Source organism: Melozone crissalis, unplaced genomic scaffold (assembly GCF_028551555.1).
Source record: "Melozone crissalis strain CALT ecotype California unplaced genomic scaffold, PUWL_Pcris_2 ptg000007l_1, whole genome shotgun sequence".
In the NCBI taxonomy this organism is placed as follows: domain Eukaryota; kingdom Metazoa; phylum Chordata; class Aves; order Passeriformes; family Passerellidae; genus Melozone; species Melozone crissalis.
In genome coordinates, this window is record NW_026535785.1 from 3,377,848 (window position 1) to 3,400,682 (window position 22,835).

General features: G+C 43.1%; 1 long non-coding RNA gene across 1 annotated transcript in view; it reads right to left on the reverse strand.

Moving 5' to 3' along the window:
- The window catches only part of LOC128932797 (uncharacterized), a 58,378-nt gene that overhangs the window by 13,446 nt on the left and 22,097 nt on the right, over nt 1-22,835 (reverse strand). Inside the window, exon 3 of the long non-coding RNA XR_008482725.1 lies at nt 3,611-3,663. This is a non-coding gene — a long non-coding RNA (uncharacterized LOC128932797). The remainder of the gene's footprint in view (nt 1-3,610; nt 3,664-22,835) is intronic.

Here is a 22,835-nt window from a genome sequence, read left to right on the forward strand (position 1 = left end):
GAGATCAATTATCTGTGCTGTGTTTGGGGTCTCATGCTTGGCATATCACAAGAACAGAAAATAAATTGGAATTTGTCTCTGTTCTGGGACCCCAGGGGAGCTGAGTGCCTGTGAGTGGCTGCTCTGATCTGATGCATCAGGGACTCTGCTGTGGGTTGTATTTTCACCCACAGTGGTGGAGACAAAGAAGGAATTAATAATGCCTATTTTTGCTACAACACTGCTCATCAGGAGTTCCCAGAGTGTTTTAGGAAGTTTGGAATCACAGAATCATTAAGGTTGGAAAAGACTTCCAAGATCATCAGGTCCAACCTTTTGCCCAACAATACCATGTCACCAAAACCAGAGCACTGAGAGCCATCTCCTGTTGTTTATTGAACAATTCCAGGCATGGTGATTCCATCACTTCCAGTGCCTGAAAACCCTTTCAGTGAAGAAATTCCTCCTAAAAATTGTTTCTGGCCTGGAGTTGCTCACTTTGCTTTTCTTTCAAGGACTGCTTGATTTGTGTAAGTATATCTGGGCTGGGAAACAAAGAGAAACCTTCCAAGATATTCCACCTTCCTCCCTCTCTCCACCATCAAAATGTCCAATAAAGATTTTCATTAACCTCACGACTTCCTCAGAATGAGAGCAAATTTCTGTGGAAATGAAGCTGAAGGGAACAAACAGCATCTGCTGTGCAAATATTAAATGCAGGCAGGAGATGAATAGACTTATCTCCTTTATCATGATTAGCCACATTTCGGCCTTGTAATTTTGGCCTATCACTCAAAAGAAGCTGTAATCAGGATGTAATACATCCTATTGGCAAATTACAGCCAGGCAGCTGCTGGAGGCAGCAGCTGAGCCCTTCAGCAATTTCAACTTGGTTTTATTACACCAGGGCAAGGCTCCAATGAGTAGATTAGTGACATGATTTAAAAATAATAAGAGTTGAATCTCGTCCCACTGAAGGATGATGCTGGTTTTCGTGGGAAGAAGTGTTTTGCCAAAATCAGGACTGCAGGAGCTCTCAGGGGTGTCCTCAGCAGGGCGAGACTGTGAGAGCAAAGGAGCTGTGGTGAGATCAGCCCCGAGCAAAGGTGTGAACTCCTCACCGGGATTGCTGGGTTACTGCGAGCCAAGAACAGTTCCACGTGAGGAAAGTTCAATGAAATCTGGCTACAGAATACGGGGCTCAGACAAGATTTAAAGTGTGCTGTGGCAAAGTGTGAATTTTCAGCTCTCTTCTTGAAGCAGCAGTGAAGGGGGTGTTACCATAACAAAGAGCACCAGAAGTGTATTTAACCTCAAATGTCAGTATTTCAATTTTGCTGAGCTCCGAACCAAGATAAAACTAAAAGCTGTTACAATTCTTGAGAGTAACAATCCTGCAAAAGTCCCTAAAGTTTTATGCAAAAATTCCCAGTATTTTTTCAGGCAAGAACCATAACTCCTGGTCCTAAAACAGATTCTTGTCACAAAATCACAAATTCTGTGGGCTATTAGAGACACCTGGTAAGAGTAAGAGAAGCACTGTTCTCTTTTCTAGATGCAAAGTGACTTTGTCTATTTTGCAGTGCCCATATCAAAATTCCCTGTACAATCCAGACCAGCAGCTGTTTTCCATATCCATGTGCTGGCTGTCCCCAGATACCATATTCTGTTTGAGAATTATTTGCCTTTTTTTCCCCTAACACTTTTAGTTCAGTTGGAATGACAGGGTTGATGAAAAACTTCTTGGGCTCAATAACAAAACTAGTTTTTAGGGCAGAAATCAGCACTTTCCTCCTCTTTTAAGCTGTTTTCCAGGAAGAATCTTGCATCTGGCTGTATCTCCCTTCTAAAACACAAAGTTTCTGGACGATCCCACTTCTGGATTCTCACTTAATGTGAAAATATTGTATTTGTTTAAGTAGTTACAGCTATGGAGTGATTTGATAGGGAATCTCATTTGTGATCTGTACAGAGCAGCCAACTTATCTCACATCAGAGCTGTAAATCAAACATGCTACAACATTTATTATCTTTATCTCCCTTATTTAAGACCCAAACCTGTCAGATGAAACCATAAATCTGCTCCTTGCATCAAGCCTCTTAATATTCCAGTTGATGTTTGTTTCCAAAAACTCTGCCAACGTTTCATTTTCCTCTCATACTGACACTTAATGCCTTAAGTGCTTGCAAAGATAAACACTGGCTTTAAGCAGCACAATCTCATGATCAGTTTAGCTGAGGATTATCACAGGGTGCACAGAGGAGTCAGGCATAAATTGAGCACTTTTTGCCCTGGCTGCTGATTTAATTGCAATGAATGGGGTGGAATATTCTGAGAATCACTGACCTGGGACGTAGAGGAGATTCAACTCACAATTTTACCCAATTAAACCTGCTGGGATGGGACACCAGGCTGTAACTGGGACCCAGGCTGGGGGTGAAGAGAGAAGATGAATTTTACTGGGGGCTGAACTGGTGTCTGGCAGGACAGACCAAGAACCAGTGGCAAAAGGCTGAAGACACATTGACTGAAACATCAAAGTAGACACAAACAGTTTATAAGGAAAGATGATTAACCTCTGGAAGAAATAAAACAATTGACTGATTCACCTTTTCACTACAAGGCAAAGCAAGAACTCTCTTCAGTAGATGCTTGAATGAAACACCAACAATTGGATTTAGCAAATGGGAAATACAATTGTCTGCAGTGCACAGATGATTAAATTTGATCTCAGCTCCCTTATGAACTTGAAGCAGCTTCCTGTCTCAGGTGCAATAACACAAGAGATGATTCAAAGTGCATTTTCACAGAGCTCAGATGCATTTTCAGCGGTGAGGCAGCTCTGCTCCAGGCTGGGCAAACAGCTGGAATAAAAATGTCTTAAATTGTTAGAGGGCTCCAAGGGCAAAACTCATCTCTCAGAGCCATGGGATTCCCAGCCTTAAACAAGAACACACAAGCCTTTGTTTGCTGTACTGCTCTTTTTCCTTTCCAGCCTCATTTTGAATAGATTAAATCGTTTGCAGCAGGGTTTATGGCTTATACCAAATGCTACTTTCAGCACAGCCAGAAAAGCTGGAGTCTTCCAGTGGAAAAAGTATTTTAGAACTGATGTTGTATTAAAATAAACCAGCACAAGCTCATCCCCTTAAATGTAAACCAGGCAAGAAACCAAGAAAGTTTGATTTTAGTGCATGTTGGACCAAAATGTAGAAAAGAATCTGCAAGATGTGCTGGGAAAGAGCTGTGACAGATTAAAACAAGGTATGGAACTGGTCAGCTCTGCCCTCCTGGCAGCCCAGACAAACAGCTCAGAACCTGCCTGCACATCACTGAGTGCCCCTCTCAGCACAGGAACAGAAAGTGAAAGCATCTGAGCAAGAAATAACAAATCCTTCACTCAACAGAGGCACAAAGCAGAGCAGCCACTCCAGGCTCTGTAGAGCTGGTGAGGGGTTCTTGCTGCACTCCTGCTCCAGACACCACAAACAGGACAAGGCAGGAGGGCACAGTGCTCAAAAACTGAAGTAAAAGCAGTGAAATGTTTGCTAAATGCTCTGACTTTTCCATTCAAGGCTTTAAAGTGCTCCCAGCAAGTTGATCTCTGCAGAAAGAATTAGAGTTACTCACCCATCCCCTGGGCAGCACAGCAGGTGCTCACTGGTTACTCTGCATGGCAAATCCTGTGCAAAGTGATAATGAATAAATGTCAAACTAAGCTCAGAAGGGTCCACTTAGGGTAACTGACAATTAAATATTGCCCTGGTAATGCAAATATCCCTAATATCAGTGCACAGCTCTCAGCTTTCCATTCTACAAGGATATTTTTTGTGAGTTTAAAACCTGCTTAGTGGAGCAAGTCCCCATTCTGCTTTCACCAGCTTGTAAACATCCCCCACAGGCCAAAATCCTCCTGGATTTTTGATTGGAAATGTAAATCCCAACAAAAAACAACAGAGCTTTCACTGCAAACTTCCTTTCCAGGCTTAACTGCTCCCAAGGCTGCTTCTGGTGACACTGCCATGCCAGTCTGACATTTCTTTTTTTTATTTGCTTGCAACTTGTAAATCTGAGCTGCAAGAGTGATCCAGCAATGATCACAGTGTTCCTTTTTGCTGGCTTCAATATCTGAGTGCAGCTCTGCCTGCAGCAGCAGGTTGTCAGAATCACCACCCAGTTACAAATCTTCTCAAATATACACAATAATTCTTCCAAATTCCCATTTTACTACATTATTTATACCAACAGATGTCAAGGCAAGAACACACTGGATTGCTTTCTGAAAACTGGCACTGATTTCAGTTTGGGAGTGCATTCTCCTAATGAGAACCACGTTAGAGGAGAGGATGTTTTCAAAGCAACTGGTTCTGGCATGTTAGATGTTGAAAATAAAGATATGCTTTTCTGTATCCTAAAAGAATTCCACAAAATTCACACATACTTGGGAAAACAAAAGATCTTTTGTGTGTGTGTGTGAATATTGACCCATTTCTGGAGCAAGAAATTCAAGCTAACAAAAAAAATCTGCAATGAGGACAGCTCATTTTGGGACTTCTTTACTGTGTAGATTCTTGAACCACTCATAGCAGTGATTTTTGAAATTCTTTGCTTTTGAAAGGTTCTTTGTGAGGGAAATGGGGTCTAGATGGAATCAGGGCTTTGGGAGCTGGAATAGAGAGTCCACTTTCTCATTAAACAGAGCAATTTTCATGTTCTAAGCATGACAGACCAATACAAATCATAGACAGACAAATCATAGAAACCAAATACTGAAATTCAGGATTTAAACCCACAGGCAGATCTGCCCTTCCACTCTGTTCCAAGGGAAAGGAGGAAAAAACCATCCCCAGTTTGTGTTCACTCAACACTGAGGGGACAGAGAGCTCCCATTCAGCAGCCTGATGTGTGAGGCTGACTGGGGCATGAGATGGATTTGGGGTAAACCTCCATGGAACCCTGAAAATTCTCCTCCAGATTCTCCCAGGGACCTCTGGTATTTTCCAGGACAGAACTGGAGAGCTCCTGTCTGTCTCCTCACACACTCACACTAATTAATGTGCCTCTGCAAATTATTTCATGCAAGGAAATTACAGCCACATCTCCTCTGCTGGCATCATCTGAGATAAGCTCTGAAATTGTACCTCACTCTCCTTTCCTACAGAACAACAACATTTTTACTCCTCCAGGCTTTCCTGTCCAGGTTATTTTTCAGCTGTTACAAATGTGGTGTGGTGAAAGCATCACCAAAGAAAATGTCTCATAAATAGTAACAGGGCGCTGTGTTACCCTCTCACTCTGGAGAGTGAAAGATCATTTCATTTCAGCAAAGAAGTGCAGAAGAAATGGCTAAAATCTTTTATTACAAGTCATCTGCTCCTTCTCTCTGTTCCTGTTGATTGAACAGAGAGGAAAGTAACAGACTCAGAACTGTGATTTTTTTGTTTATTGTGCATTCATAGCTCTATGTTGGATTCAAGAACATGAATTATTACTGAGCTACATCTGTTAGAGAACACTGTCCAGGTAAAATCAGCTTCTGCTGGCTCCTGTTCAGATGAAATCAATAGGCTTTTTGCCATCATTTTTATAGGCCCTGATATTGCTGTAAAATGTAAGGGTAAAATATTTGGACAGGCAGACACATATGATGTGTCTGTGCAAACTGAAGCCAAAGCTTTTCAGCCTCCAGCAAGATTGTGTTCTAAATTAAGTATAAAGAAGAAGGATAATTTGATTCAGAAATAACATTATCTTTCCTGCAGCTCCCCTCACACCAGAAGGTGCATTTGGTGTCACCATCATTAATAAAAGCCCAGAGAATCAAAGATCCATGGCAGTGCCATTTAGCTCCCCTGATATTCTGGCTAAAAACACGCTCTGATTAATCTGGAGCACAGGCCAGGGGTGCTGAACTGGTTTGCAAGCAGGGAGTGCAGAATGTGGGGATCTATTTAGTGGAAATGGTGTCTGCAAGGGGACCAGGCCAGGATGTACAAGATGGTGAGCTCAGGAGGGAATGATCCCTAAAAGGGAAGAAATGGTCCTTAAAATGGAAAAAATGGTCTCTGAAAGGGAAGGAATGATCCCTAAAAGGGAAGAAATGGTCCTTAAAATGGAAAAAATGGTCTCTGAAAGGGAAGAAATGATCCCTAAAAGGGAAGAAATGGTCCCTAAAATGGAAAAAATGGTCCCTGAAAGGGAAGGAATGATCCCTAAAAGGGAAGAAATGGTCCCTAAAATGGAAAAAATGGTCCCTGAAAGGGAAGGAATGATCCCTAAAAGGGAAGAAATGGTCCCTGAAAGGGAAGGAATGATCCCTAAAGGGGAAGGAATGGTCTCTAAAAATGAACCCTAAAAGGGAAGAAATGATCCCTAAAAGGGAAGAAAATGGTCCCTAAAAGGGAAGAAGCGATCCCTAAAAATGACCCCTAAAAGGGATGTATGCTGCTCTGGCATTGGCAGCACATCACTGCAGTGTGGTTGCATTTTCCCCCCCTTTTTTCTGTGTGACAGTTGTGGATTAACTTCAGGCTCAGACTGCCAAAGGGCCATCCCCATGGGTGGGATTGCTCTGGAGCTGCAATCTCCTCTTTGATGCAGCTCCTGGAGCAGAATCCTACATGAGGAAGTGGTTTTTGAGGTTAGCTAAAGAATGTAGAGTGATGATGGGTTTTGTTTTCTTCAGTCATCAAGCTTTGCCTGAGGAAGACTTTAAAGAAATCAGTATTTTCTGTATTTGCTGGCTGCCCAGTGATAAAGGGAAGGACATCCAGAGTTCCTGTACACCTGGACATGATGGCACAGGCTGGATCACCTTCCTGCCCAGCTTTTATTCCCTTTGGAGTAGAGGGGAGAGGCAGCTGAATTCAGAGGACACAATCAGAACCTCTAAATGAGCATTTAACTTTTCTCTAGGTGCTTGCAATAATCTCTTTGGACACTGACATGGTCAGGGATCAGTTAGGGATCCCCAAGCTTGAAAACACATGAAAATAGAAGTTCTCAACACACAGTTCCTCAAAATGAACTCCTCATTCAGGAGCTGGTTCATACTTGGAGATGCCTCTATAAGCAATGTGTGTTTTCAGTAGAAGACACAGCAATGGTTCCATGTGAAGCAGCCTGGCAAAGAAAGAAACTAAGAAAGAAAAACTGACCCCAAAAGGAAAGATGATAAAGCAGAAGATGGAAAGAAAGTTGGTTTCAAAGATAAAATCTTTAGAAGGCTTTTGGAAACACAAGTGAGGAGAGGAGATTATTTGGAATTGACTGGAATATTTTTAGTGAGAAAATGAATTCAATAGCCACAATTCTCTGTGTCTCCAGCACACAGGGACATTTCACATTAACCTTTATGAGCAGACATATATTTTCTCTCTCATTGAAGCATTTTCCCTCTTCTATTTTCAGAGCCCTCTGGAGTGCTCAGATAACGCCCCTCTGTAAGCCAATCCCAGCTGGAGACTATTTAATAGGACTCTTTTTAAGATAAAATATTTCTGCAAAGGTGGAAATAATGCTATACCTACAGTCCTTTTCAAAGGAAGCAGAACAAGAGAATTTTGCTGTGGAAAACCCCTGTTTGATCATTCCAGTGCCTGTCTCTCTCCTGCAGGACACAGCAGTGACAGGGCTATGTGATTTGTGGTTATGGCAATCACTGAGGCTCATCTGGAGACCCCTGAATTTCATTATTCTGTTCCACACCATTCCCACTGACCCTGCAGTGTCCTTGTACCTGCTCTGACCTGTCTGAGGGTGCTGTCAGCTTAATTTGGTCGCTAAAGGACCGGAGCAAGAGCAGGAGCCTGTGCTACAGCTCCTCAGTTTGCCCTCCTGCACCTCCCAAAGGCAATGGCAGGGAAAGGAACAGAGGAACCTGCTTTGTCTGCTCCAGTTTAACAGAAAATCCCCTCTTGGGGTCTCAATATACTCCTGAGTGGGCCTGAATGCAACATAAAATCCCATTCTGCTAGGGGCTTTAATTTCCTTCTGTGCCATGGAGAGCTGTCCTTGTTCATGTAAGGCACTTGGCTAATTGAGCTGTTAATTTACTTGTCATGTTGATTTTGGGCAGGTTCTCTCCAGCCTTCAGAATTTGTTTTCTTAAAAGCCAGGAAGGAACATTTTGACATTTTCCCTCAGCAGGTGTTTATTATTTCTGGCCTCTGAGTGTTCTGAGCACCCAGCTCCTGGAAACCAGGGCTGCTGGGCTCTCTGAGAGCTGCCTCTGCTGCTCCTCTCCCTCCAGCTGGGCTTTACACCCAGGAGAAACCTCAGCCCACATCAGAGGAGCAATCTGGGCCAGCCAGGAAATCTTCAGCCTTTCATGGCCCTCAGGGGCAGGAAAATCAACAAAGAGAAAAATGCTCAAGGTCTCATGTACTGTCCTACAGCCCAAAGCACCAGGAAACAGGAACTGGAAGTGTTTTCAGTTTATTCATCAGTCCTGCTCTCTCTGCCCCATGCACCCACAAGATATAAGGACAACAGGACATATATTCTATATTGACTATATATTCTATATTGACTATTTATTCTATATTGACTATTTATTCTATATTGAATATTTATTCTATATTGACTATTTATTCTATATTGAATATATATTCTATATTGACTATATACTCTATATTGACTATATATTCTATATTGACTATATATTCTATATTGAATATATATTCTATATTGACTATATATTTTATATTGACTATACATTCTATATTGAATATATATTCTATATTGACTATATATTCTACATTGACTGTTTATTCTATATTGAATATATATTCTATATTGACTATTTATTCTATATTGAATATACTCTATATTGACTATTTATTCAATATTGACTATATACTCTATATTGGCTATATATTCTATATTGACTATTCTATTTTGCCTATATTTCAGAAGATGAAAGTTTTAAACACAGCCAAAACTTTAAAAAATACACATTGCTTAGAGGAAAAATAAAAATCCCACAAAAAGTTGTGACGCTTACAACAAAGCCAAATATTTTTTTACACAACCAAACTATTTTATGTTGATTTTATACATTGTTTGAATACGTATAAGAAATTCTGTCTTACCACTGACATTTCTTTCATTGCTAATTCTTCAAAGATTAATAATAACAAGTATTATAAAAAATGTAAACTATTCAACTTATCTTTTTTTCTTCCCTGCTAAACTGAATTGATGCATTCCCAGGAAAGGTTTTAACTCTGCAAAATCAGCACATCCCACAGAATTTTTGTTCCACAGGGAAAAATTTTATCTACCTGCATCCGGTAATTGTTCTATTTTTCACCTCCAAAAGACCTCAGTTGGATCAGATCAGCTTTCCTATTCTGGTTTACATTTGTTTCCAACAGGAAACCATGTCTGTCAACAGCTGAGTATTCTGCAATTAGAATCCCATCCAACACGTGACAGCTCTTTCTAGCACGCTGCAAGAATGGCAAAAGGGCATTTTGGATGGCTTAGAGGCATTAATATGAATGTGTGTCACACACCAGGCATTGTTGATTTGCCATGACAATATCTCCATGGAGATTTCTAAAATACTTATCCCTGGTTAATGTTTCAGTATTGGTCAGAGACTCATTCTACACCCCAAATTTTGGGGTTAATTTGGGTATCTTAGGGGTTCCAAAGGAAGTACAATTAGCTTGGGTGCAATTTTCAGAGATTCACAGAATATCCTGAGTTGGAAGGGACCCACCCTGCAGAGACACCCCCAAAATCCCCCCTGTGCATCCCTGGAGTGCTGTCCAACCTCTCCTGGAGCTCTGGCAGCCTTGGGGATGTTCCCATTCCCTGGGGAGCCTGGGCAGTGCCAGCACCCTCTGGGGAAGAGCCTTTCCTGATATGCACCCTAAACCTGCCCTGGCACAGGCCTGGAGAGAAGAGATCAGTGTCTGCCCTTCCCTTCAGGAGGAAGCTGCAGACTGCAAGGAGATCTTGACCACCTCAATGTTTCTGTAATCCCCTTTCCCCTTCCCTTCCCTTCCCTTCCCTTCCCTTCCCTTCCCTTCCCTAAATATTTATTGTGATTATTTTACATGCTCAGCTGTCATTGTCTCTTTTTTTTTCTGCCTCTCTGGTTTTGCTTTATTACCAGGAATCCATCCACTCCAGGAGTTCTGCTATTTTGATTGACTCTAAGAAATTAAACTACTGAATTGTCTTTCATTACACAATTTAATTCTGTTTGCTTTTGGAAAGGTTTTAGGATAATCTGCCTGCTGACCTTGGCTTGAGCAGAACAAACCCCCCTGTGTGCTGCAGGGGGTCAGTGCTGTGGCATGGGAAAGCTCCTCTCCAGTGGGCAAAGCCTTGGGGCTGCACTGAGCTGTGTGCTCTGCACACAAACTGTGCAAGAAAACAATGAGCATTATCACTAATGAATTCATCTCCATTTTTTCCCTTTCAGCACAGATTATATTTAACAAGCTATAAAGCCAAAACAGCTGTAGGTGAATAACAGCAGAGCTCAGAATGGACTCTGGCCCTAAAAATGTCACTGAAAGCCTTCAGATGTGCAAAGATCCTTGCTCATTCTCCCTCAGGAGCGCTGGCACAAACTGCTCCAGCTCCCTGGGCTCAGGATGGACTGAGCTCACTGTGAAATGACTTTCTGGGAAGCCTCTCCCTTGTTTATTGCAATTCCTTGTTTTCTGGAAGAGACTCTGGGGTTGTTCTGGCTCTTCTGAATGTGACCTCAGATGTCTTAGTTGTGATTTCTCTAGCTGGGAGAGGGTTTAGCAGCATGGTTCAGGGGCCAACAAAGAATGATCCCAGTTAGTGTGAAATGTTCACCTGGTGCCTGTGTCAGTCAAAGTGCCCAGATGGAAATGGATAATAAAATTCATGACACAAGAACACAACTCACAGAGAAAAAGTACTGAAATAGTTAAGGCAAATGTGGCTTCAGGCTACAAAAGAAACTCCAGAAAACTCAAGCAAATTTGCTATCAGGGATCAATTCTGTTTCCCAAAAGAAGCTCAGTCTGGAACTTCTAACAACAAATCTCCAGCATTTGCTGAGCTTCTCCTTGCTGGGACAAAGAATTTAAACTATTTCAGGCCTGACTTCAGGCATTTACTACCAGGGTGTGTTTGGCAGGGCCAGCTGAGGGAACCTTCAGGGATGGCCTGGGGAGGGAAGCTCCCTGCTCCACCACAGCTGGAATGTTTCACAGCTATTCTCCCTTTTGGTGATATCTCACTGGACTCTTGAGTCTCTCTGAGCTTCAGGAAGAATTCTTTGCAGTGATTTGCCCTTGGCAGCTTTGCTGACTTTCCTGATGGAAGGAGCAGGAGAAATGAGTGCCCTGATGTTCTCTGAGTGCCTCTGTGAAAGCACTGCTGCTTTTTCCAAGCATTTTCCAGGCTGCTGGGGCAAGGCCGTAGTTCTGGGATCATTGATAGCAGAGCTCTGAAATAATCAGAGCCAGCAACACCCTGTGGATGTGGATCAGCCATTGGGATCATGCTTCTGGTGAAATGCTGAGTGCAGGACACAGCATTCACTCTCACTTTCCCTGCCTAGAAGAGAATAGAGCATTTCTGACAGAGGAAAAAGTCTGGAGCAGTAGCTGCAGGAGATGTCTCATCAGCACAGAGACTTCTGGTCCAACATAAACTTCTCATTACTGTTTAATACATTCAAAGAGGCAAGTTTGCTTGCTCTGGATCAGTGTGATGTGATTCTGTGTCATGACTTTTCTGAGCTGGCACAAGGAGCCCTTAAGCTGGATTTATTGTTTTGTTGAATCATGACCTCAGGGATTTGTGAGAGAAATGAACTGCAGCCAAGGGCTGGAGATTTTAAGGCAGTTTACAAGTGGAACCTGGGTCAGGCTGAAGTCAACAGCAAATCTCTGTATTCTTTTTTGGAACAAACCCACTTGATCTCTGAAATGTGAACTCTCTGTGAGAACATATGAACCAGGTTTGGTGTGCGTTGAATTTCTGGCCTGAGGCTTCAAGGAGAGGACATTCCTTCTGTCAGAATGATGGAGAGGCCATCCCACCTCCTGTGGGATGGGGGCTGGAGCAGGCTCACATCAGCACCCTGAGCATCCTCAACTCTCCCTCCCCCTTCTCTGACAAAGCCACTCTGCAGGGTTTGTGCCCCACTGCTGCAGCTGATGCTCCCACACCCACCCTGGTGCAAGCACGAGGCAGGAAACACTGAAATGATCCTTGGTTTGGAAAGGGATCTCCAATCCTCCTGTGGCTGCCATTGGTGTCCTTCCAGCCAGTGAGTAAGTAGTCAGAGCTGGATAAAAGCCACTTCTCCCATCTCTCCCCCAGATTCCTTTCCAAGACATTTTGAAAGGCTCAAGATCCTTTCTACTGCAGTATGGAATATTTTGGAAGATGAAATACAATGTGGCTTATATAAAACTGCAGGATGCAGAACACAACCCCATTCAGACACAATCAAATCTTCCCTGAATATTGACATCCTTTAGAAATTTTTGATTATTTTCACCAAATTTTCAGAATCACTAAACCACCTGAATTACTTTTTAATGTTGCTTTGATTAAAATATTAATTTTCTTTCAAGCAATAAATTATCTTAGCCAGAAAATAATTTGCATTAGTTGAGCATATGGGTTGACTCAAAGACAAGTTAATTACAGAACACAGTGCAGAGAACCTTTGCCTGCTTGAAGGAGACTGCTACAAAAAGGAAAAATGAAATAGGTGTTATCTCTTTTTAAATTAAATTGCCTGTTACAGGGGATGTACTTTATTCAACATGAAACAGAGTCTAGATGAAATGAGAAGCAAAAGAAAAAATGAGTTTGAAAAGGTATTAGGAGAAAAAGAAGAAAAAACCACCTAAATAAAGGCTGGAGGAGAGAATGAGGTTTTTTTTTCTGTATTTTTCAAAAGGTCCCAAAGGAACTGAGGTGACACTGAGAGATGCAAGATGGAAGAGAACAGCACTGAACCCACACTCTGCTGGGTTAAGGGAATTTCTGCTGCAATTGCTGCAACTAAGTCAGGGCAGGGCTCTGATTTTCACCAAGAAAAGCAAGTTCTTAACCCAAACAATTCCTCCCCATGCACCACAGACTCCCTGTAATTGTCCTTGGGAGCAGGACAAGGCCAAGGCCACAGCCTGACACACCAGCTGAGCCTTGCTGTCAGCTCAGGATATCTTCATGCACAACATATCATTTCAAAAGGCAGCTTTAAACACTGGGATGATACAATTCTGCTCTCTGTGATTCCTTCCAGATTATATATGTGGATATTAACTATGTAAATACATTTATCATTCATGTAATAACTACATATGGTGATGAATATAAACATGGGAGTCATGCCAAAGGCCAGGGAGAGGCTGTGCTGAATTTCAGAACGAGACTTCTGGTCCCATCTCAGGCTCTCTGATAAGATCAGAGAAGTCTTGGTGCACATTAGAGCTTCATGTTCCAGTATGAGACCATCCAGAACTGGGAAACATTTCCAGGATTGACTTCCAGGATTGATTTCCAGGCTTGACACACTTCCAGGTGTGAAAATGGAATTCCCCCAGAGAAGAAAAGATGAAAAATGCAAGGTAGCTTTCCCCCAGCCATGTGTGCAGTGCAGGCTTACAAAGAGCCCAGTGATTTTCAGGGTCATTCTCTTTAATCTCAGTGTACAATCCATCTCCACAAACCTACAGGATTTGAAATGCTTGGTGCATGAATTCAGATCAATATAATGAATACCAGGTTGTCATTCCTGACACTGCTTGTGCAGGATAGAAGATTATAACATCAGAGTTACAATTATGTTACCAAAAGCCTTGGATTTAGTGAGTTAGTTAGATACCTGCAATTTACTCTCTTATTGATCATTCCTCATTCAACCTTTTATTTATCCCATACCTGGAAAATGCACAGCACAAGAACCAAACACCAGTTCACATTTATCTCCCTCCAAAAGCTTTCTTTAGTTTGATTGATTTTTGAATATACCTTCAGCTCTGGGTCACACCAACTGTGGCAATGACAGCCCTTTAGAGTCATTTCAGTATCTCATAAAAAGGGATTTAAGTCCCTGCTTCTCACAGTACATCAGTTTTATTGTCTGTGTGAAAGGTTTGGACAGGGCAGGGAGCAGCCAGCCCTGCTCTAAAGCACTGTTTGATCATAGGTAAGGAAAGGAAACTGTTCCTGTAAATATCTGGAGATTTATGGAGGGGCAGGAGTGCAGTGGATGTGTTTTGTGCAGTGAATCAGGACATGGTTTATGGCCAATCACAGACACAGCACTGTTAAAGCCTTTCCAAGGCATTTCACACATTTGGATTGTCCTGTGTGCGGCAGGGAGAAAACCTGAACACTAATTTCCACGTTTTCATGGCTCTTAAAAATAATATATAATCCTGTAACCCAAGTTTTGGATGACAACTGTAGATGCACTTTCCTACTTAAGCTCCACGAATCAAGAATATCTTCATAATTAATTCTTTGGACAGAATAAACTGATTCATAGATGTCATTAAGGGCATAATTTAGCGAACCATCATTACAAGATAAAATCCAGCCTGGCTCAGAAATATTCCCAATTTGAGTCTAGACTTTCCTGGGGTCTGTATTGGCAAGGCAATGTGGGTATGGGTTTGGGGCAATATAGGGAAATTTCTGTGGGGAAGGGCAGGACTGAGCTCTGCACCAAGGAGGTTTTTATGGGCACCACTCTGGTGCACTGGTACTGAGGCTTTCAAAAGGACCCTGACCTGTCCCCAAGGATAGAGGGAACTTTAGATGTGGAAAGCTTGAGTAGCTTGTTATTTTTGAAATTTTTTTTTAATCCATCTTGTTCTAAAGGAATTCTGAACATGAGCAGAATTCTGAACACTCAGCATCTCAGGACTTTAACCTAAAGCAGGGACATCCCTCACCCAAACAGATGTTTAATATCAGAGAGTGGACTCACTAAAAATCTGTTCAAGAGCAGGTGACAAAAAAAAGTTTACAAGCCAGTCTGTGTCCAGCTGGGATGTGCTGGCCAGGCAGTGATGCCAACCTGGTGCCAGTGCTCAGAGCAGGGCAGGGTGCTGGGGTGGATCTCCTGCCTTGTTCACATGCTCCCCTCACTGCTCTCCTTTGCTCAACCAGCAGCTTTACACAATGCCTTCAGGACTTTCTTCATGTCTGAGCAGTGCCAGAGAAAAGCAGAATTGGGGAGGTCTTGTACAGCATCAAAGTCAGAGCAGAGCACAGGAAACAGAGCACTTTAACCCTAATCTGACATTATTAAATTCGAAAAGGACAGGGGAAACACATCCTGGTGAAAGGGGACCATGAGGAGCATTTTTTCCCCACAGCGTACCAACCCTAAATTAGTATTCTGTGCTCTCTGAAGGAGGAATGCTTTTTTTGTGCTGTACTACTTCAAAATGGCCCTTCAGAAAGTGTTTCTCAGCATGCAGGGAACAGCTGAAGGCCTTGAAAAAAAAAGAGTGCATTCAAACCAGCACTTGGCACTTGCAAAGATTTTGGCTTTCTATGACCCCAGTCCTCCCATTCTTCTACAACTACTATCCAAAAAGAAATATTTTCATCCAGCTGGCCTCCCCTGTAACAAAATAAGCCAGAATCTTTGTGTTAATTTGCAAACTGGGCAGTTCTCTGGGATTTGGGCACTCCCAGCTGTAATTTATTCCTTCATGTGACATTTATTCCCAGCACAGTGACACTGGCCAGGGCAATGTGGGCACTTGCCAAGAGAGCCAGGATCTCCTGCCCTGCTGGAAGGGCTCAAATGGCCACTGCAAGGGGCTGGAGGGAGAGGAGTTCTCTGCTCCTGCAGGGCCACCATCCTGCTGGGAAATGGAGCCTGAGCCCTTTCCCCCAGGGATATCAGCTCAGCTCTTTGTGTCATTCTGTCTGTCTTTCTTCTGCCCTTTCACCAGACAAGGGACTCCACACCCAGACCAAACTCACAGAGTGGATACCAGAAACCTTGGATGGATACAAGTTCCAGCTCATTTCCATTGCTTTGATTTAGTTCAACATCAGGTCTTTAATTTGTCATAACCTTCAAGTTCTTTTACAAAATTAAAACATTTTCTTATCTGTTACTGATTATTTTCTCATGTTCCTTCCCTGGGAGATTAAGTGAGATACTATCTGTAAGCACTTTGAAGATGTTACAGTGCTTATTACTGTATTTGAAAAGTCAACAGAATCATAAAGTTACAGGGTAAAAATATATATTAAAAAGGAATAAATCCCAGACAGCACTCCTGACTCATCAACACAGCTGGATGCTGAGTCCTTCTGACCCTGGATCATGTTCTGCTCTTTTTCCCACTGTCCAAATCCCTCTGATTGCCCAGGTGAGGAAAAAAAGGAGCATCATCTAATTCAAATTCCCAGTTTCATCCTAAAGAAATCCCCTGGGATCCAAAGCTTTTCTCTGAGCAGAAAGGGAATTTTACATCACCAGTTTCTGGCCTTGTGTACGTAGGCAGACAGCTCTGGTTTCACAACTTGAACATCGTGGGCTACAAATTACAGCCTGATTCAGATGCTGCCTCATATGTGGCACATCTGTGCCTTCTGCCAGCCCAGGAATTGCTGGGAGTTCGGCAGGGCAGGGCTTGCAGCTTCAATTTAATCCCTTAGTGCCTGCAAGGGGATGCCCTGAGGGAATGGAAAGGAGGTGCAAAGTGCAGCCCTCCCAAATTCAGGGCAGGAACAGTCATAAGGACACAGAGCACTGACAGATGGATTTCCCTGTTCTGCAGTCCACAGTAATTGAAGAATTATTGTGCAATTAGTGGCAAAATAATACAGAGCAGGAAATGGATTCAGGTAGATGTTAGCATCAGGGAGGGGATATTGAAGGTGGCACCATGATGTCACTTGGTTTGTGTCCCTTTATCTCCTAACAGAATCTATCCTGGGGAAAGGAATGTACTTTGGAATGGGAGTTTTGCCTTCACTCAGCAGTTTTTGCAGCCAGGCCTTTGAGGGCTCCTGTGATATGAATCCTCCATCACCTGCAACTGCACTGACCTCTCTGTGCATTTTAAAAACTTGTTTTCTTCTCAGAAGAGTTCCTCCCTGCTTCTCCAGAGCTCCTCTTCAGTCTTGCCATCTTGGAAAGGCTTCAGTCAAGCCCATCAGAGGCAGATTCGGTTTTCATTGCTCACATGTGACGTGCCTTGCTGACCTTTTGGTGCATCTGTTAAACCTGGTCACCGTGACACTTCAATTTCCCCAAAGAGAAAGGAGGAACCAAAAACCCAAAGGGTTTCATCTGCAAAGCTTCCACCTCTGAACTCCACAAAGCAATGTTTAAATTGAAGGAGTTAATAAGTGTCAGGAGCCTTTTTTAGAGCTCAGAGAAGTGCAGAGAATACAGCAAAGGAACAGCAATGTCTGCAGAACTGTGATTCAGATTTCTTGTACCTTCTCTACAGAACTCACAGAATTTTCTTGGGTATTAATTCTGTCCCTTGTGCTTTGTGCTTCTCTGACACTGAGCCAAGCCTGCTCAGCTAATGCTTTTACAACTCAAAGAACCTATTTTATCTCATTATTTTTCAGCCACTTGAAATTAGGGTTTGAAACTGCTCTTACAAAGAGCCATCTGAACTGATGAGAATGGGAAAAAATAGCTCAAGTGCCCATCAGAGAAATATCCTGACTGTCAGCTGCTTCTGGGGAAGAAACCACTGCACTGAGCTACAAGAGGAAGCATCAAGAGCTCTTTAGCCCCCTTTTTGCTTCTAAAGAGGAAATCGTGTGAGCATGGTTTGAGGAACAAAGTGGGGAGAGCTGAGGTGTGAACTCTGCTAAACCCCAGAGGTGGTGGCACTGAGTCTGCATTTCAGCAGCTCTGAGAAAAATGCACAGAGGGGGCTTTTCATTGATCCCAACGCAAGGATGGAACCAGCAATTCAGCACCTTGTCTGTGTGCACCAAAAGGGGAAAGAGCAGGAAAGGTGTTGTGCCTAATTCTCCACCACTGGTAGGAATAAGGAAAGCACTCTGTGAATGTGCTGTCTCTATGGTAACTGTGCAACAGGGCTCTCACTGCAAGGATCTGCTCACTGCTTTTTGCACTGCACAGGAAATAAATACCTGAACCTTCTGTGTGAGCTCCAGCATCTGTGGATTTTACTGACTTCTGAGCAGAAGATGTACAAAAAAAAACCAAACAGAATTTTCTTATTTCAGATTTCAGTTTTGGAGCTAGACTGCCAAAAACCCTAAAAATGAACCAGGTTTTTATCAGTGGGAAAACAATAAATGGGAGAGAAAAAATCCCTCCACTGAAAAGGCCTTTTATGCACAGAGGAAGAATTTTTCTTTTTTTTTTTGTAGTGTGTACTACAGCTGTCTCCTTTCTCTTTCATATGCTCACTGCGTCTCAAGCATGGGTTTAAGGAGATGTAGACTTTGTTTCTCTGGATTATTTCTTCTGGGCATTACCCAAAGCCAGATTGCCTTTGCCTCCAGCTGGTCATATTCATATCTGAGTTTTCACTGGATCTTTTTGGAATTTGTGGCACTCATCTGGACTTCTGTAGATCTGGCCTCAAGGAAAAGTTTTGGATCTGCAGGTATTTCAGCTCTTTTTCCTGACACAAGAATGGTATTTCACATGCATTTCAGAGTGCAGAGGTGGAAGGAGAGGGTGATGGCAAGATCACAGATTAAAAGCAATGATACAGATGGACAAAATTTCCATCCCACACTCAACAGTGGCTGCAACACTGCCCTTTTGACCATGCTTTGGTTACTTCAGTTTCCATTCCCCTTGGAGACAGAGCCTCTCCTCTTTCCCAGTTCCTCTCAGAAACTGTTCTATTCCAGGCTGCCCCAGTCATTTCCACTCTGTGCTGACACAGAAAAAGGGGCTCAGCCCAACAGGAATCCTGGGAGGTCAGGGGTGTTGCACCTCTAATAACTTCCCAAGACTGAAACATGAAAGTAGCCCAAAAACAAGAGTGAAAAGGAGCAAAAAATGATTTTGCTAAGAAGCACTGAGTTCAGGGCAGGTTCATTTGCAAGGGGGTTTCCTACTTTTCTTTCCATTGAAATACAAGGAAATAAAAACTCCCCAGTTAATCTGCTTAATTTACTCACATCCTGAAACCATTAATAAAACCATTTGGGAAGCCAGTTGCAAGTGATGCTGTAGTCTCTTTGTAATTCTTGTAACATCTCTGGAAAGTATCACAGTGGGCTCTGCTCTGGGTTCAGGCACCCACAGAGTGGCTGCAGCAACACAGCACAGTAACACCAAGTCCTCCCTGAAATCCCAGGAATGCTTTATTCAACATCCTGAGCTGAAGTCTGCAATTATTCTTGTGCTTATCACCAAGAATTTTACATGTATAATGTCCTTTTTTCGAGGAACTGGTGGCCTCAGCTGGCTCCAGCATTTATAACTCACGTTTTTGCTAGCAACAGAGGAAAGTTAATGCAATTTTAAAAGATTTTAGGTCAAGTTCATCCATGTTTAATGCACTGGGAAATAATCTAGCTCATTCTGTGCATCTCAATTTGCTTGACTGCTTAAAACAGCAACTGCGTCTGTGTCCAAGCACAGAACAGGACTTACATGGTCAGACATACATAATTTGTGGATTTTACTGCACAATGAAAATGCAATGGCATTGTGGCTGTGCCCTGATGCAAACCAAAGGGGTTTCACTGGGAATGGTGGGGCTCCCTGTAGGTGTTACACTGGCAGGAGCCAGTGGGAATGCAGCATGGCTGGGCTGATGAGGACTCTGGAATTTTGCCTGTTTTCTCTGAGCAGGGGCTTTGTGCTATTTCCTGTTCCCAGTCCTTGTCCTTTCCACTGGTGCCTCCATCCTCACCCACTGACACTCCACCTTTCCACTTCCTGCTTTTCCATGCTCTGCTGACACATCCTTTAACAGCACAGCAGCTTTGCTCTTCCTTCCAGCCCCCCTCCTACTTCCTGTCCCATCCCTCCTCAGATCTGGGGGTTTGACCCCAATTTCCCTCCTGCACACGTTTCTTTGTTTCCTGAAATGGTGGTCTCACTCTGCTTTTTTCCTGTTCTTGTTTGGCTGGTGAAGGGAGCCTTTCCAGGAACACCCAGGAGCACAGACCATGTGAAAAGTGTGATAATGGTGAAAGAGGGCAGATAAGGCCCAAGCAAAAGATGAGGATGAGTAAAATGATTTTGATAAAAACGCAAACCAGATAAGTGACAGCAGTGAACAGAAGTATTTCACACTCAGAGCAGACTGCAATCAAGATGGGGAAGAAAGTCTGGTAAATTTAGCTAATGTTGACTCAGCTGATGTCCCCAGGGTGATCCACTAGATCTGCTTTACAGTTCCCTCAGGCTGCTGCCTCATATTTGAGTCTTTATCCAAAAAAGCTTTCAACCAATAAAAGAACCCAAACATCTGCCTCTTTCCCCCTCAGAAAAACTCCAGAGGGTTTATCTGCAAGTGCTCTTTAGTCTGTGCTCTGTGCTGAGCCTTCCTGGAGGAGATGTGGTTCCAGGAACCACTGATCTGCATCAGGTACTGCCGACCAGCTGGAGCTGGGAAGAACAAGCTGGGAATGCTCAGCTGAAATCCTCATTACTGAGTGTTTGGCAGAATTATGAGCATTCATTCTTTGAAGCCAGTGATAAATGCCAAGAAAAGCTGAATTTCTAGGACTGCCTGTTAAAGTGCCTCCAATGCCCACATCCCAGAGTGTGTATGCACGCCAAAATATCTGATTTAATTACTACATCTGATATATATCAACCAAAATATTTTTAAGTAGATGCTGTAAATTGTAAATGAAATACATGAAATACTCTCCCGCTTTACTCCTAGAAAAGGCTTTTAAATTTTAATAACCTCCCAGAATGTCCCTCAGACATGCTGGGTGTCCAATGAGACACAGCTCACTCAGGAGAAACACAGAGTGCACCAAGCAGCAACTGCTTGTTAAGGATATCAGCCCAAGAATAGCATCCATCTGAAACACCAAGGAGAATTTAGGTCAGGAGAACATAATTACCCAAGTTGGAGTTTGTCCAGGTTACCTGGATTACCACTGCTATAAAAAGCAGAGTGGGACCATCAGTGAGTGATTAGGAGCTGTGTTTAGCAAGGCTTTGGAAGATCCTAATGTGAATTAGTGTTCCATTCCAACCAACTTTTGGGATGAGTTGTGCATCCATTTCATTAAAATCTCTTCTTTATGCCATGGCATTCAGCTGCTGCTTTATAGCCAGTCACAACAGTGTGATTTATTTTTTTCTAAAGATTCAAGCAAAAACATTACATAGCATTAAAGTCTTCTGTATTAGATAAATAATAAAAGCTATTAAATGTTTAAAAATTGGCAGTTGGTCAACTCTTGCATTTTATTTTTGGGTTCTTTGTGATCTCAGCCCTGCAAGGAGCCTCCAGATGGAACAGGATTAAGGACTATCCTTTCTGTGAGCCCTAAATTGGTATCTCCAGCTGTAAACCTATTAGAAAGGGAATCAGCTCCCCCAAACCTACTGCAGGATGCACCTGTAGAGCACAGTGAACTTCCAGAGGCAGGTTCATAGCAGCCTTTGCCTGGAGGGTATTTGGGGAACCCCTCTGTGCAGAGCTCACCTCTGTGTGGTGCCAGCTGGGCAGCCTGACCTGCTCCATCACCATCTGGCACTTCTCACTGCCTTCCCTGCACTTTGCTTTCAAAGAAATTAAAAGTAAATCTCTCATTCCCAGAACAATAGTTATTGCTAAAGGAAATGGAGGCAGACTGGGGCATGTTCAAGGCTGAGTAATCCCTGACAGTTTTCCCTTCTGTGCTGGCCTGTCCCTCGCAGACCTATTTGGCCTCTTTGCTGACTCACAAATCCACATGGCAGACTTAAAAGACTTTATTATAAATACACCAATAATCTGAGCTGTCACTCCTGTGAGCTGCTAAGCTTCTGCTTGGGGCAGGGGTAATAATGAGTTCTTCTATTCCTTTATTTTCCATGAGGGAGAGCTGTGCATGGATTTGTTATCAGACATCTGCCCTGTGGGATTCTACAGCTACTTATTCCTATTTCCACATTCTGGGGAAGGATGGATTCCCTCGGTTATTTTCACAGAATCACAGAATTTCTAGGTTGGAAGAGACCTTTAAGATCATCGAGTCCAACCCATGTTCTAATACCTTAACTAGATCATGGCACCAAGTGCCACATCCAGTCTTTTTGCTTGTGAGTAGAGGAAAAAAAGGGCAGCTAAAGCTCCTTCCTTTGTGTGAATTGTGGCATTCAGCAGTTCCTGGAGGGCTGCGGTGCTGCACACAAGGGCTCAGAGAGCACAAATCCATGACTGTGTTTAGCCAAGCCTGGATGTGGCACTGGGTGCCAGGGTTTAGCTGAGGTGTTGGGGCTGGGTTGGACTCCATGAGCTTTAGGGTCTTTTCCAACCTGGTCATTCTGTGAATTCTGTGACTCCCCAGCATCCTGAAATCAGAGCAGCCATGGACAGGACTGTACAAGGTTCTGAGAGATCACAACTGCAGGAAGGAGGCTGTGACTGGAAATTTGCCATGAACAATGAAAAGGGAAGCCATGCTAAGCCTCCAGCGAGCAAAAGTTCATTACCAGCTGTTCTACTCACAAGGTTTTGCTGCCCACCCTCAGCCTCTCTGTCTGCACCTTCCAGCTCCTCAGCCTGGGGCTGCCAGAGTAGAAGAGCTCCCCTATTCACATTTTTATTCTGTGATGTTAATCAAGTAGGCTAATTATATATATGCCAGGGTTGACATTGGCAGGAATCATGGAACTGGAACCACCTCCCACCCCCTCACGCTCCCCTTCTGTTCAGACCTGGACTGTTATTAATAC